Source organism: Aythya ferina, assembly GCF_964211825.1.
Source record: "Aythya ferina genome assembly, chromosome: 1".
NCBI classification, from domain to species: Eukaryota; Metazoa; Chordata; class Aves; order Anseriformes; family Anatidae; genus Aythya; species Aythya ferina.
In genome coordinates this window covers 103,840,203-103,855,138 of record NC_140296.1, presented here as the reverse complement: position 1 = coordinate 103,855,138, position 14,936 = coordinate 103,840,203, and the positions used below count along the sequence as shown (strand labels likewise).

The 14,936-nt window shown below is 52.4% G+C and overlaps 1 protein-coding gene and 1 long non-coding RNA gene across 9 annotated transcripts in view; both read left to right on the top strand.

Moving 5' to 3' along the window:
- The window catches only part of TIAM1 (TIAM Rac1 associated GEF 1), a 155,789-nt gene that overhangs the window by 40,300 nt on the left and 100,553 nt on the right, over positions 1–14,936 (top strand). The window contains exon 1 of one of the 8 annotated variants that reach the window (XM_084538673.1): positions 7,225–7,521. The exons of the other annotated variants lie outside the window; for them this stretch is intronic. The gene's annotated coding sequence lies outside the window, so the exon portion shown is untranslated. Of the gene's footprint in view, positions 1–7,224; positions 7,522–14,936 lie in introns of those variants that run through there. 8 annotated transcript variants of the gene reach the window in all.
- Positions 3,675–5,248, top strand: LOC311430039. The gene is made up of 3 exons (XR_014688512.1): positions 3,675–4,165; positions 4,727–4,853; positions 4,950–5,248. It is a non-coding gene; the product is annotated as an uncharacterized lncRNA (long non-coding RNA).

Genomic DNA, 14,936 nt, shown 5'->3' with positions numbered 1-14,936 from the left:
AAAATTGTGACTGTCTGTCAATTAAATGGCTTGATACGGGCCTGGAAAAGGGGAAAAAGACCCCAAAAGTAGCTAGAACGAGTTAGCTGGCAAAGCAGAGGAAGTGAAGGCACTCAGGCATAAAGCAGGCAGAGCTCCTCAAACCTTGGAGGTGTCCAGGGGGTGGCAAACTCTGTAATTCCCGCGTGGTGCTCTGCTACGGTGAGGTTCAGACCAGGCTGGGGCTTCTCCACATTGCAAGGACATTGAGGAGAGGTTCTTTACCATCTGCTAGAAGGATTTGAAGGGAAAAAAAAAGAAAAAGAAGAAATAAATCGGAGTGTGTTTTCTAAAAATGAGAGCACGCACAGTCAAGCAGCATCTTTTATTTTTATGCGGCTTATCTAAAATAGCTGCGCTGCTGCCTGCTTTCTTAACGTGCATCCGGCAGAGAGCAAAGGCAGCTGTGCACGTTTCTGTGCCGTTTGTGCCACTTTTGGGATAGAGGGAGCGGGCCATGAGAAGCCGGGGGCCTTTAGAGCTGGCTGCGTCTGGAAAGGGGATCTAGGAAAGGGGAAGTCTCGCAGAGCTGCTTCCTCCGGGCCCGCTGCGGGTGGCACGATTCCACCCCACCCCTCCGTCCCTGCCCCTCCTCGGGGGCTCCTGTGCGGGGTGAGTCGGTGCTGGAGGGAGTTTGTCCCTGCTGTTGGGGCAGGGAGGATGGGGAAGGATGCAGCAGCTCTCCCCGAGGGCAGCGCCACCGGTTATAACCCTGCCTCCGCGGCAGCACCGTGGCCGTGAGCAAACCACTTGCTCTCTGCCTGGCCGTGCGGAGGACGGGGATAATGCCTCACAGGGCTGTTGTGAAAGGGAATTTGCTAATTATTTATAAAGCGCATCGGAGTGCTGCTTGAGCTCTACACAGCGTTGTGATAACATCTCATTAGCAATTCCTTGCAATGCTTCGTTTTCTTTCTGCTGTAAATATTGGCCTAATACAGGGACAACTCTGCCCGCGCTAGTCATGCTGGTGACTCAGATGGAACCAGCAAGCTGGGATGAATAAACAGGATCTGGTGGGTAAACTGTTTCCCCCTTTTTTGTTTTGTTCCCCTTGTATGCCATCGTACCCATAGCAATGACATTGCTGGGGTCAGGCCGTTTCGGTGCGATGTCCCGGTGCCTGCAGGGCAGCTGGAGGTGGCCCCGCACCTTCCACCTCACCAGGGCACGGGAACGTGCAGCCAGCAGTGCCTTGTGGTGCCTGGGTTTCTCTCCGTGTGCTTCAGATGCAGGCGTACGGCTCGTGCCGTGTGGCAAAGCCAGTGTGCTGAAGCACCCGGGCTCTTGGGAACTTGCAGCGGGCAAAAGAAAGCCTGAATAATTACAAGCCTGCCTGTTTGGTGACTTGCTGCAAGATCTGCTCCCATCAGCAGGTTGCTCTCTGGGGACAGGTCATCCCTTGTACAGAAATGTCAGCCTTCGGCAACCTGCTTGCAGCTCCTGGGCTTTCCTGTCCTGCCCTGGCCCTGTGGCTCTGTCCCCTTCCTTGACAACTGCTGCAGCAGGGAGATCTCTGCCAGCGCTTTCAGTGGGGCCTGGACCACGATGTGGGATTTGAAGGTGCAAATTTTTCTCTTTTCCTCTAAGCTTGTCTTTATGCCTTCCCTTAATCGTGCTTGCATCCCGTACTGCGCTGTCTTATTCCACACTGTAGTAGCATCTTGTCTTCACTTCGGTCTGGGCTGTTAAGGGGCTTCACTCCTGTGGCAGTGAGCTGCTTTGTTTCTTCTGAAAGTCAGTAAAGATCAGAGACCTTTGCTGTATGTCAGGTGTTTCCTGTCTCTGCGTGGATTAGGGCCCTTTTGAAGGGATGAGCATCCCCTATGTGTAATACTTCAGTGTTGTGAATCCAGAAGCTCGTGATGCCTATTTTTAGTGTTGAAGGATTTTGACAACTCATGTAAACCTACGATACCCATCGCCTGACAGCATCCCCACCAGAGTACAGCTTGTCACTCACTGTGAACTGATTTTTTTCCAGCAAATTAAAACCATTGGCAGCGACGTGGCAGGAGCGTGTCAGAATGCAGCAAGAAGATGACAGCAGCCACTGCACAGTTTCTTTCAGAGAAATGAGAGGAGGTGGTTGGATTACACTTCGTGAATAAAATGTTCCTCTGTGATCCCTCTCATCAAAAAAAGGAAGCGGTCCCCGTTTTGGTTATCTCTTGTGGGCTGCTGTTCCACGTGGCAGTGCCCAGCCCTGAGCAAGTGCCGCTGCATGGCTCGTGCAGCCTGTGAGCCCCACTGGGGCAGGGGCCTGCAGGACCCCATAGCAGCCTCAGGGTATGTGTGCACACTCTCATGTGTATAGCCAGAACAACTTCACAACTGGGGGTGTTTTCTCAAGGCGGGATGACCAGGAGCAGGTCTCTTTTATAGATATTAATGCTGTGTATATAGAGGTATGTGTATTGTCTGCGTGCAGCTGGATGGCTCTGGTAATTACTGGAGCTACATCTCATTGCAGAATGGATTGCATTGTAAGAGACCTTAAAGACCATCCAATTCCATCCCCCTGCCATGGGCAGGGACACCTCCCACCAGACCAGGTTGTCCAAAGCCCCATCCAGCCTGGCCTTGAGCACCTCCAGGGAGGGGACATCCACAGCTTCTCTGGGCAGCCTGTGCCAGGGCCTCACCACCCTCTGAGTAGAGGACTTCTTCCTTAAATCTAATTTAAGTCTACCCTTTTTTAGTTTAAAACTATTACTCTATTTCCTGTCACTACACTCGATGACGAGTCCCTCCCCAGCTTTCCTGCAGGCTCCCTTTAGGTACTGGAAGGCTGCTGTAAGATCTCCCTGGGGCCTTCTCTTCTCCAGGCTGAACAACCGCAACTCCCTCAGCCTGGCTTCACAGAGAGGTGCTCCAGCCCTCTGATCATCCCCGTGGCCCTCCTCTGGACTCATTCTAACAGGCCCATGTCCTTCTTGTGCTGGGGGCCGCAGAGCTGAAGGCAGGCTCCAGGTGGGGTCTCACAAGAGCAGAGCAGAGGGGACAATCCCCTTCCCTCGCCCTGCTGGCCACGCTGCTTTTGATGCAGCCCAGGGCATGGTTGGCTTTCTGGGCTGCCAGCACACATTGCTGGCTCATGCTGACCTTCTCATCAACCAACACCCCCAGGGCCTTTTCCGCAGAGCTGCTCTCAATCCATTCTGTGCTCAGCCTGTGTTTGTGCTTGGGGGCCAAGTTGCAGGACCTCACAGTCTCAAGCTTTGGGGTTGATGAGGTTTGCATGGGCCCACTTCTCAAGCCTGCCCAGGCCCCTCTGGCTGGCATCCCTTCCCTTCAGTGTGCCAGCTGCAAGGTCCTTCCTTCAACAATGAAGCTAAATGCCACCGGTCCCAGTACCGACCCCTGAGGAACACCACTCGTCACTGATCTCCACTTGGACATTGAGCACTGACTGCAGTGAAACACAAATGTGAAATTTTCATTTCTAGTTGCTCCAGCAGTGGCAGTGCGTGCCTGTTGCTGTTGGTTGTGGTTTCGCAGGCAAGTGGGCTGGCTAATTGCCAGCACCCACTCCCTGTAGCTCATTAGAAACCTTTCAGCTACCCTTGCCGTGTAACAACTGGGATCAGCTTTCCCGGGAGTGGGTATATATGCTGACCTCTCCAAAAGAAAAGGAAAAAGAAACCAAACAACGAACTCTAGTTCATTAGCTTACTTTCAGAGAGGCTGAAGGGGAGCTGTTTGTGGCTGAACAATACCAGCCTTTCACGACTCCCTTCCTAATCCCAAATAGAAACATGAGGCTGAGAAACTTGTTCTGATAAAGGGGAGTATGGATGCATTCGATCCAGTTTACTTTTTCATGGTGTTAAACTTCTTTAATTGGCAGCGTTAAATATCACTTTGAAGGGGTGGAAGTGATTCTGGTGGTAGTATCATGGTTTTCCATCAGTGCCTTCTTGTGAGCTTCTGCATCACAGACATCCAGTTCCAAAGCTGAGGCTTAAAAAAAAAAAAAAAGAGGTCTCTGTTGACTTTCCTTCTAACTTTATTACTGAATAAAAGATGGCTCAAGCCAAATTGTGACCTCCCCTGGGCAATGGCAACCTTTTGCTTTAGCAGTAGTCTTGGTCGCAGCTCCTTCTGGACACGCGAGGCTGCACAGGTACTGGTGTGGGTGTTGCTTCCAGGACAGGGGTTTTACCAGGGTGAAAGTCCCAGTGCATAGTTTGGCCAAAATCATGTGTTATCCACAGGGATATGCAAGAGTCAGCTTGTACTCTGAAGCCAGGGCTGTGTTTATAGGGCTGTAGTTTATAGTGTTTTGTGAAAAAGGACTATAATATCACAGTAAAGCGCGTCAGAGTGCCTCGCTTGCCACCAGATTGGTCTCTGGCTATGGGATGTTTGGAGTACCACCGAAACTGGAGCTGACCATCAGTGTCTTGGTGTTCATGTTGGGCCTGTTGTTCCTGGCAGGTGATAATTGCCTGCTGGGCCCTGGGTTGTGTCCTGAAACATGCTTGACCAGGAGATTGTCAAAGGCAGGTGATAATCATGGCAGCTGGGACCAGAACGCTGTCCTCTGTGGTTTCTTCCATTAGAAACTCAAGCGTTGCCATTAAGGACTCGAAAAAAAAGACCTGCACGGCTCCAGTTGTCTGCAGGATGGAGACAGGGCTCTCCTGCAGACAGCGTGATTCTCCAAGGCCATCTGTTTGCGCAGGTGGAAAGGACGGCAGATACGATCATGAATTTTTGAAGCACCTTGGCTTTGTAAAGTAACCCGTAGTTAAAGAGATAAGGTCTGCGTAGCCCTGATGCTCTCGTATCTCAGCTTCCTGCTGCGCTCAGTGAGTCACTGCGCTGAAGTTACTCCCAACCACCTCTCTGCCCCCAGTGATCATCCATTGTTAAAATGATATTAACTCATGTGTGCTAATTAACAGGTGTGCCAGGGTGTGAGAAGCCAGGGATGTTAATTAGGGCTGATGAAGACACCTTTACGCATGATTCGGCCTTGGCTGGTGTCTGGTGGGAGCCCATCTGCCCTCCTTCCACACCTGAGGAGGTGCTGTCCTTCGGTGACTTCTTCCAGCTGGCGTGGACCTCGCCATGGTGAGGAGATCTTTCTCCTCCAGGCTCAGCAGAGGGGTGTCCCCCTCCCAGCTAGGTATCCAGGAGAGCCTGAGGACTCCCCATAAGGATTTTTTTTTTATGATGGTTGAATAAAAAGTGTTTTTTTCCATTTGTGTCATTTTCATTTGGCTAAGGAAGGGAGGATGAGTGTAGCCAACTCTTCCACACAGCTGGTGGCCACTTCTTCCCCCTCATTCAGCTGGACGTGACAGCCCCTCCGGTCGCCTTGCATGGCCGTCTCCAGCCCCAAATCTGCTTGGCTGCCTTGAAACAGGTTTTGGTAGCTCTTCGCTAATCGCCGGAGAGCACCAGGGTTTATACAAGCTGGCGTGCGTGTCTGGGAGGAAGCCCACATCAAAGGGCGCGGATCAACACGCCTCAGCGTAGCGGGGCCGGGCCTAGGACCGACAGACAGGCCACCACGAGGTGTTGGTTAGCAGGTGGCCGCTCCACGTCCTCCTTTCCACCCCGGTCGCCTCACGGGCTGGCCTCTTGTTCCTCAGCCTGCATTTGGCTGGGGGTCGTCCATCTTGTGGGTGCTGCTTTTCAGTCCTGCACCGATTCAAAACTGACTGATGGCTTGTGGTGTGCCCTCGCTTTCTGAACCTCCCTGCTACAGGGGGAGGCAGATACTGGGTAGGAGCCCCCGGCCTCTCTCGGGGTGACCAGGAACCGGCAGGAGAAGGTGTCCCGCAGTGCTGTGGCAAACTGCAGAGCCACGCCAGGCCTGCGGCAACAGGGCGTGCCTCGCCCAGGCCTCCTCAGCTGAGAAACGCTTCAGACAATCTCGCTTTCAATCTGTCGTCGTAAGCATATCTGCTTCTTCTCTAGGACCCGCGAGGAATCGCTTTGTAGCTCAGGCAGCCTGTGTGTGTGTGTGTGTGCACGCGGGTGGGAGCGCACACTGCTCCCACCTGATGGCGCAGCCATTTTGGCGCTGAGGGGACTCAGTGCAGGTGGCAGGGCAGCGCCGAGCGTGCCTTTCTGCTGCTCAAACTGGACAAAAACTCGGCTTGCGTGCCTATTTCTGATCATGGGGTGTGTAAAAATGATCATGCTGAATCCACTCGTCCAAGCACCTTGTCCCTGGTGTCCCAGAAAAGTCTCCTCCTTCCCATCCTGTCCTTCAGCACCCACAGCACCTGAGCACAAGGAGCCCCACAGCTTTGCTCCGGCTGTGTATTCATTGCACTTCCACAGGTGTGCATGCAGACCCGTGGAAGAGCTAGGGTCCTGCATGCATCTTTTGTCGTTTTCCTTCTTTTTGTAGTCATTTTGTCCTCTTCCCAAGCTGTGGTTATGGCTGGGTTGCAGAGGGCAGAACCGCAAAAAGACGACCGTCACCTAACGCTCTGTGTTTTGGAAGTGTCGGGCAGAACTCAAAACGTTAATTTGCTGTTTAATTTGGTGATTTCTGTTTGTAAAAAAAAACAATTAGTGTGTTGTCTACCTCATTCCAAGAATAGCTTGATACCTGTTTTTCTTCTCCCTTATAATTGGGTGCAGAGTCAAAACAGGGGAAGTTGGTGGGTAAACACAGCTGTTTAAGGGCTTGCATTTGTGTTTCTTATTTATAGCAAGCATCACAAAATCCTGGTTTTGAGGGCTGAGCTGCTCAAGTCGGAGTTCAGAGACAGGCAGAAGCAGTGAATGAGGATAGACCTGATCCATGAGCAGTTTTTACATCTCTTTAGTTCCCGATTTGGCAAGCACTTTTGCACCAGCGGAGAGCTTAATGTGAGACAAGTTGGTTTGCCTGCACTCGTGGGAGGGGCACAGTCCGGGATAAATACCTGGGGGGAGATCTTTAAGGATGTGAGAGCATCGGGGACAATGACAAAAGGTGCGGAGGAGGTCAGAAGTTTTTATTTTGTGTCTCACTGGAGAGTTGTTCCCCGAAAATGCGATTAGAGCCTGAGAGCACTGCAGGGTAGCGAAGTGATGAAGGGGACCGTGCGGCTGTTCCCCACGTAGCTGACGTGCGAGGCTGGGCATTATAATTATGGGCTGCTCTTGCCCAGCATCGGAGTTAAAGTCACCCCGGAGGGGTGTCCTGGGGAGGGCAGATTTCGGGACCGGCGGGCTGAGTGGCAGCAGGTCCCAGCAGCCAGAGCCAGCGCTCGCCGGGAAGGATTAACTGGGAGAGGGAGGGAAAGAGGGAGGGAAGGAGGCAGGGAAGGGAAGAGGAGGGGAGGGGTGGCAAAACCCAAACCTTCGAACACACCCAATCGACCCATCTCATCTCCGCGTGAAACTTGGCGCGTTACACCCACTGCGAAGCAGCAGGGGAATGACACGCTGACGCTTCCTCCTTTCTGTTACCGGCAGCGAGGGCTTGTGAAATCCGGCCGGCAAAAATGTTCGTGCTCCTGATGATGAACGGTAAGGCGCTTGGCAAACGGCCTCCGCTTCTGCTCGCGCTTTGCGGGACGGGCTGGGGGAAGGAGAGCAGTGAAGCTTGGGTGTGAGACCTGCCTGTGGGATGCCCTGTTGTCACAGTATCTGAAACGCAGCGTATCTGGGAACCTCTGTGAGGCTTTCCTCTCCCAGCTTGCGTCCTTTCCTCGCGTGGCTGGAGGTGTTTCTGTTTGTAAGTCGTGTTTAATAAGTTCGTCAAGGGCTGTTGCCTTTTGCGGGGTTTGTGCAGCTCGCAGGTACAAAAGCACTCTGCTTTTGTTGCAGACACGGAGGGCAAAAACTGCCTGAATGGGAGCCGGGTGTGTAGTCGCTAAGTTCCCTCAGCATGAAAATGTAGGATCGTGTTACTTATTAAAGATGCTTACCTTCTCCAGCTGTCTGGCTTTATTTTCCGTAATTACAGGTTACCGTGCTCTTTAATTGTTTGAAATGAGCCCTGCGAAAGGTTTCAACTTGACTTGAGCTCTCCCCGTGGTTTCCAGCGGGGGCTGCTCCTCACCCGCTGCCTCCAGCGCTGCCCTCGAGACCCTTGGTGCTGTTCCTGCATCCTGCCGGGCACGGGCTTGCTTTCAGCTGAGCGGGGCTCAGACCTGATTCAGTTTACCAGCGATGAGTAATTTCCCCGTGTGCCTGTGCATTGTGAGAAGTGTGTGGCAAATTGCAGTGCTAATCACAGCAAATGGTGCTAAGGGACCGAATGCACAAGCGTGGCGTGCCTGCTAAACCGTCCTAGGGGAGCTTGCTCTTGAAGGGGTGCCTGTCTGTTTCCAGGAGGGCTCCGACGCATTTCGAGGCAGGAACACTTCATTTCTCCCCGATGAGTGCTGGGAATGAATCTGCCAAACCACAGATTTGCATCGTTCAGGCATTTGCCTTAGCTTTGTGCTTTTGCCCTGGGAAATCAGCGGTGGGATTCCTGCTGGCTCCGGTGGCGTGGGGCAGGCTTCGCTTCTGCACCCCTGCAGCCCGCGGGAGTGCAGGGGTGGGAAGGAGCCTTGCAGGCACCGGTCTTCCGAGCAGACAGGCTTATCTATCGGTGAAGCTACCCATTATGGCTCGAGTCACACGTAATGGCTGTCTGAAGGTGAGCCCCGAGGAAAATTTGTGCAGTTTCCTGCAGACTCAGTGACCTGGACTGGCCCGGCGCAGGGTCTGGTGAATGCCTGGGCTGGCACAAGCCAGAAACTGGGGCAGGAGCGTGGGTAGGGGGAAAATGGGAGTTTTACGGACCGGTAATCCAGTGCTGGATGAGAGGGAAACATTATTTATAGATCAGGGTGTTTTAACATCCTAGCATGGGGTTGTTTAAGGAGGTCAGGATGCAGCACACTGGCAATGGGATTAGCCCAGCTGTGCTGCTAGCGGTGCAGAAGGAGAGGGGAAAGGGAAGCTTCCACGTAAATATTTAGGCTTTTATCGTGCCTCACGTGGCACAGGGCTCTGGTGAGACTCAGGGCACGGCGTCGTCAGCTAACTCAACAAATCCTCGCAGGGATCCCAGCGCTGAGCACTGCTCTACCATGGTAGCCCCGCTGGGGCTGAAGGGGCTCGGGCTCGCTGCTGCCTTGTCCCCTCTTCCCTGTCCCTTTGGTTATCTTGCCGGTGGTTAGCTCGCGGAGACCTGCGGTGTCCTACCTGCTGCATTATCCGATATTGTCTCAGCTGGGAGGGGCGGAGGGCGACCCCCTGCAGATAAGGCCCTTTGAAGCAGGCGGGGGTGAATAATAACCGTGGGGGGTGACTCAGGGGAGCTGCCAGACCCAGCCTGCAGCGGGCTGTGGGAAGCCGGGAGGCGGTGCTGGGAAGCCCATAAAGCAGCCGAGGCGGGGAGGGGGAAGGAGAGCGCCCAGGGTTGGAGCTAACGCGTGCCCCCACCGTGTTTGGAGGGTGCAGGGGGCTGCTGGCACCGATCCCCTTCTGTGCGTGCTGCCCTGCGGCTGCTGAAGGTGACCAAGGGCTGTTGGTGACCAAGGGCTTCACTGCTCCTGTCAGAAACTTGTAGCAAGCTGAGACTGACTCTGGGACATCCACACGCATGCCGTGTGCTCCCAGAGCTGAGGGTCTCCAGTCCTCGAGTCAGAGGAGAAACACATAAGCCTTCTGCTGCCTGCTTCCCAGCTGCAAATTGCTTCGTTGATTTGCACTCACCTGGGCGGGGAAGGTGTATTAAGAGCGTGCTCCAGGCCCCGGGCCCTTCAGCTGGAGAGACAAAGGCTGCCTGTTGTGCAACCCGGGCTGTGCCTGGCCACCACGGCAGGACAGGGTGTGCAGAGAAGGGGGATTTCAAACGCAAGCTGTGCTGTTTGATGAGCACGTGTCTTGCATGGTAACTGATGCACCCAGCTGGAAAAAGCTAAAATAATTTCCGTGTTTTGCACGGGGTTATGCTAAATGGTGCCCAAACCCTTGAAGCCCGTGTGTTGGATGGCATTAACTGTGTGGTAGAAGCTTCCCAGCTTGAGAGCTGTGAACACGACCAATAAATATAGGTTAAAAAAACTCATCTGTATACAGAACAGTGCTTGGCGCATATTGCCCTGGCAGGCAGGGAGCAGGAGACTTTTTGCTTTTAGACCTGGAAGACCCCAAGCAATGGTTGCTGAAATCATTCGCCAGGCATCTGGTGACTGTCACGGCGAGGGGTTTGTAACACACGCTTGCTTTTAGAATGACTAATGTGCTTTTTTTTTTTTTTTTTTTTTTTTTTAAACAGTAACAAAGGATCCTCTTTTCTCCCCTCTGCACAACTGCAGCAATGAAAATGATCCTTTTCACCTTTTCTTTTTGCTGAAGTGGGAGGCAGATTGGGTTTTTCTTGACTTTTATCGCGTCCCAGAGTGGAGCGAGCAAGCTGCTGCTCTCAGAGATGTGAGCAGAGGCAGCAGGCACCAGAAACACACGCAGCCTTGGATTCAAGGCAAAATGCAGAAGTGGCCGCAGTTAGAAGTTGCAGGACCAAACTTCTGATAAACAAGCCAGTGGGAATCATTTTCCTTTCAGCTTGTATCTTTTCAAAGCAAATGAATCGTAATGCTTTAGCAACATCTGGGTGATTGCTTGGCAGGCTCTTTCTGGGCAGCAGGACTTTTTGTTTTGTGTTTTGTTATGGAATGAGAAATCGCTGTCGTTTACCAGCCTGTTTTGGTGTTGTGTTTAATTTGGGGAGTGACAGTATTTGAGATGTTCCTTCGAGCTGTCACTCCCAGAGGCACAGGGCTGAATGTGCCACATTTCAGCTTTTGTTCACTGCTTCAAGCAGGTCTTTACGCTCGACGTGGTTACCTGCGCATATCTTAAAGTTTGGAAGATTTGTTTTTAAGGGAAATTAAAGGGAAGAAGAGTTTCTGAGCAGGAGGTAGATGCAGTCAGGTGTAGGACAACCTACCTGGGCTTGGTGAGCGTGCGTAGGTATCCAGAGCCACACAAAGTTCTCAGTTTCCCTGGGAGCTTCAGTCCTTCCTCGTGGTGCCTCTGGACAAGTGAAAAGTAAGAAGTGCAGGCTTTTTGGAGCAGGGCTGGTGGGTGGCAGCCCAACCCGACAGGGAGGCAGCAGGGGCTGGATGAAGTGTGTCAGTGGAGCACGCTGTTTCTGCAGAATTCAGCACCGTCAGGCACCGGAGAAATGCATCTTGTGGCAGTAAGCAGTGAGGTGCTCTAACAAACGCCTGCGTGGTGCCGAGGACAAATGTGCAGGGACAAGAAAGGTGGGAGACTGAAGGCTAACGGGGGGTGAATCCCAGCTCCCAGGCAGTCCGTGGTCAGGCAGACAAAACTGCAAATGAATCTATTAGGAGGAAAGTAAAACCATCATACTAAAAATAGGAGATTTGGCATGATAATAAATACCTGAGTATGTTGTGGTGGATGTGGAGTAGCAAAGCTGCTCTCCCAGGGTGGCATCTTGTCCCTTGGAGACTGCCTTCCCTGCCGGGGGTGCCAGCGGAGGCTGTGCTTAGCCCAGGGTTTTGGGGCTGGTTCCCATCTGTGGTGCCGCTCGGGGAGGCGGCGTTGTGCCCGTGGGACAGGCACGTAACGCTAATTTACACTTGCTAAGGGAGGTCATGTACATGAACCTGAAGGTTTCTGCGCTGCAGACAAGGCTTTGCTGGCTTCCTTTCCCTCCTCTTCCCCACAAACAAACAAACAAACAAACAAAAAAACACCCTTTAAATGCTTTCAGTGTTGTTTTTCGAAGAGGTAAATCAGTGTTTCTTCTAGTGAGGAGCACGGTCTGGTGGCTGGAGTAGGAGACTGCTTCCTGCCGTTGATGACTTGCCCGAAGTTTTTCACTTGACTTGCCCCAGTTCCTCTTTGTAAAGTGAGATTGCTCCTCACACCCAGTGTTTGAGGCTTAGGGAAGGCTTACAACATTTTTCTGATATTTATCAAATATGCTTTGCACGTTTCGAGTGCGTTTTACCCTAAATTGTTTTAGCCTGGAGCCATCTTCTGGAATAGCAAGAAGAAGCCCAAGGACTTGCCTTTGGAGTCAGTTTTGGGCTCGGCTGGCCTCATTTCCAAGCAGTAGCCCTGCCTTCCAGCCTCTCTAAAGACACGCATCCTTGCGCTGGGCTGGGGCCCTAGGCTGAGCCCCAGGGCTTGCTGGGCTTGGGGAGCTGCGTGCTGCTTGCCCCCACAGCCTGCTCCAGCTTTACTCATTCCTACCATGCCTAGCCTGATCCCACGGGCTGCTCATCCCGTTTTTAATACAGTTCCCCAGCCAGGGTTGCCTGAGATGGCTGGATACCCCCCGTCCAGCCGGGGATTTCCTCTGCACAGCGTGCTCAGGAGAAGCACAGCTGGGCACCCTCAGCTGGCCTGTAATTTGGAGAAGATTAGAGGCAAGCTGCAGATAGCCAGCTTTGTAACAGAGTCCTGAACCTGCTCATCACAGGGAACATCTAACTTTAAATGCACCGAGAGCTGCCAGCTGCAGAGAGCTATTTCTGTGCAGGAATCCCTTTAATGTTTAATGCACTTTTTGCTAATTGAGCCCTTAAATGAGTCACTGAAGGGAGCAGCATCAGATTTTTGAAACCTCTGCCCACCTGTTGCTTCAACTGACTTCTCTGTAGCGTGCTTCGGTCCCAAATTATTCAGAGAGAAGTGAAAGGAAGCCAAGAGAAGATGGACTTTGGTACTGGGTTATGCCGATGAGAAGGAATTAAGGATTTCCAACAGGTATTTAAGCTATTTGAAAATGTGAAGGTAAAAGATTTTAGAACATTTTATCCCTCTCAGAGCTACTGATTCGTTCTGTGAGCGACCATGTTTCTCGCCTGCAGAGAGGCATTCATCAGGGCTTGGTGTTGCTCAGAATCTGGTACCGAAGGCAGAGATGGCAACTTTCTGCCTCCTTGATGCTGGCTTTGCTTTACCCTCTTCACGTCAGAAGGTACCAAAACTTGTTGCCATGATTATATTAAGAAAACTCTCAGGAGGCCTCAGAAATGAGTGAATTAGTGCAGAAGCTGTTGCGACCCTTCCATAGCATTTGCTTGCCCACGTCCTCAGCTCCCCACCAGCACCCAGCTCCTGGGGCTGAGCGAGGCTCCCGGCCGGGGTTCTCCAGAGGCAGAGGTTTGGGATTATCGGCAAATGAAATTAATTTCTCGTGGCTAAAGCTGGGCCAAATTTCACGTTCGGAGTCTCCAGGAGCGCAGCTGACGGAGCACTAAGAGGATTATCTCCTCCCGACCTCCTTTTTTGACACCTGGCAGATGAATGGCGGAGGCCAGCGATTCACAGCCCGCCGTGCCTGAGCTACGATTTATTGCAATATTACCCGCAAGTAATTGAGCGGGTCCTACAAGTCTGTAGAGCAGGCTGATGCCGGGCAGCTCTTAAGGAGCCGCATACGATTCCTTTCGATTAGTTTTAGGGGCCTTTTACACGAGGTAAAATGATGCTGTGGTTTGGTGATGCCCTGCTGAAATTAGGCAGCGCTGAGCACCGTCTCCTATCTAAGTAGGTATTTGTCATCACCGCTTCATCTGCTTGAGCACCTCGCTTAGATAAATGGGTTTATTCTCACTTTATTTCAGTGATGTGGGAAAGCGTTTCCTCCATCTGTAAAAGGCGATTTGAGACGCGGGGAGATTTCAGATACTTGCCGGTGAATCCGTGGAATTAAATTTGAGAGGAGAGCCCTAATCTAGCACCTTAGCTGCTAGATACGGCCTCCTCTTAAGCTTCACAACTAAATTAACTAATAAACCTGTCAGCCTGGATGCTGCCCTCTGAAATTCATAGCTCTCCACGGAAGGGAAGCCCCTGGAATGTAAAGATTGAGCAAAAAAAGGCCCTGCAGCTTTAGAGGCAGGCGCGCTCCTTTGAGAAACATCCCCCACGCAGCTGCTCCGGCTGTTTCCCCAAGACCTTTGTGAACACGAGAAAAGAAGCAACAGTGGAAGCGTAAGGAAAACAAGAGGCGCATGATGGTGCCCGAGGTAAGCGCTGCAGGTTATTTCATCAGGCTGATGGCAGAGAATGCCTCTGTCTATTGGGCCAGCACGGCGTAGCCTTGGCAAATTTGCTCGGCGGCACCGAGCGTGTGCTCAAGTGTTACCTGTTTGCGTGAGCTGATGGCTGTAAATCAGGAGTTGGAGGACTCAGGGGCTCTGATTGTCTCTGGCACAGGGTGATCATCTCAGCAGCCACACTCAGAAGCCAGTATTTTGTTTGCATTATGACACTGTAATAACGCTAAAAGGATTAAACCTAAATGTATGGGAAGAGCCGGATCCCTTGCAGTGCAAGGCATACAAATCGCGTGCCTGGGCTGGGTTAGCGGGATTTTATACAGAAATGGAGCGTTTTTTGGCCATTTATCCTTGCAGTTTGCCACAGACCAGTGCAGGTAGCCTTTCTCTTTGGGCTGTTGCCGGAGCTGTGCATGCATGTTTGGCTGTGCAGTGGGCGTTGGATAGCCAGCTCCTCAGGGCGTGATCCTGGGGGATGCCCGGAGAGCTGACTGCCCCTGGCGATACCCGGAGGTCCGTGGGCTCCCCAGGTGAGAGTTTCCCTGCTGATGGCGAGGTTTCCTTCGCCTCTTTAAGTGTGGTCAGCTTTGGTGGCACCATGTCGATACGGGCACACCCAGGGAGGACATGTCGCTGTAAAGTCTGTAAAAAATCTCAGTAAAATGAGATTTTTTTCATTTTATTGCCCAAAAGGTGGCATGGCAACCAGAGTTAGGTTTCTTCCCACTTCTACGTCTCCCACTAGCTGAGAGGAGTTTGGGGCACACACTAGGGACTCAGCAGTGGCCGTGCTTGGCGTGTACGTGGGGCGCTCCGTCCTGAGAGCGCAGAAGAAAAGGTAGCTGAGGGTGTTGTCTTCTGCAGCAGCAAACTGAGCCGGGCACTGACTCACTGACT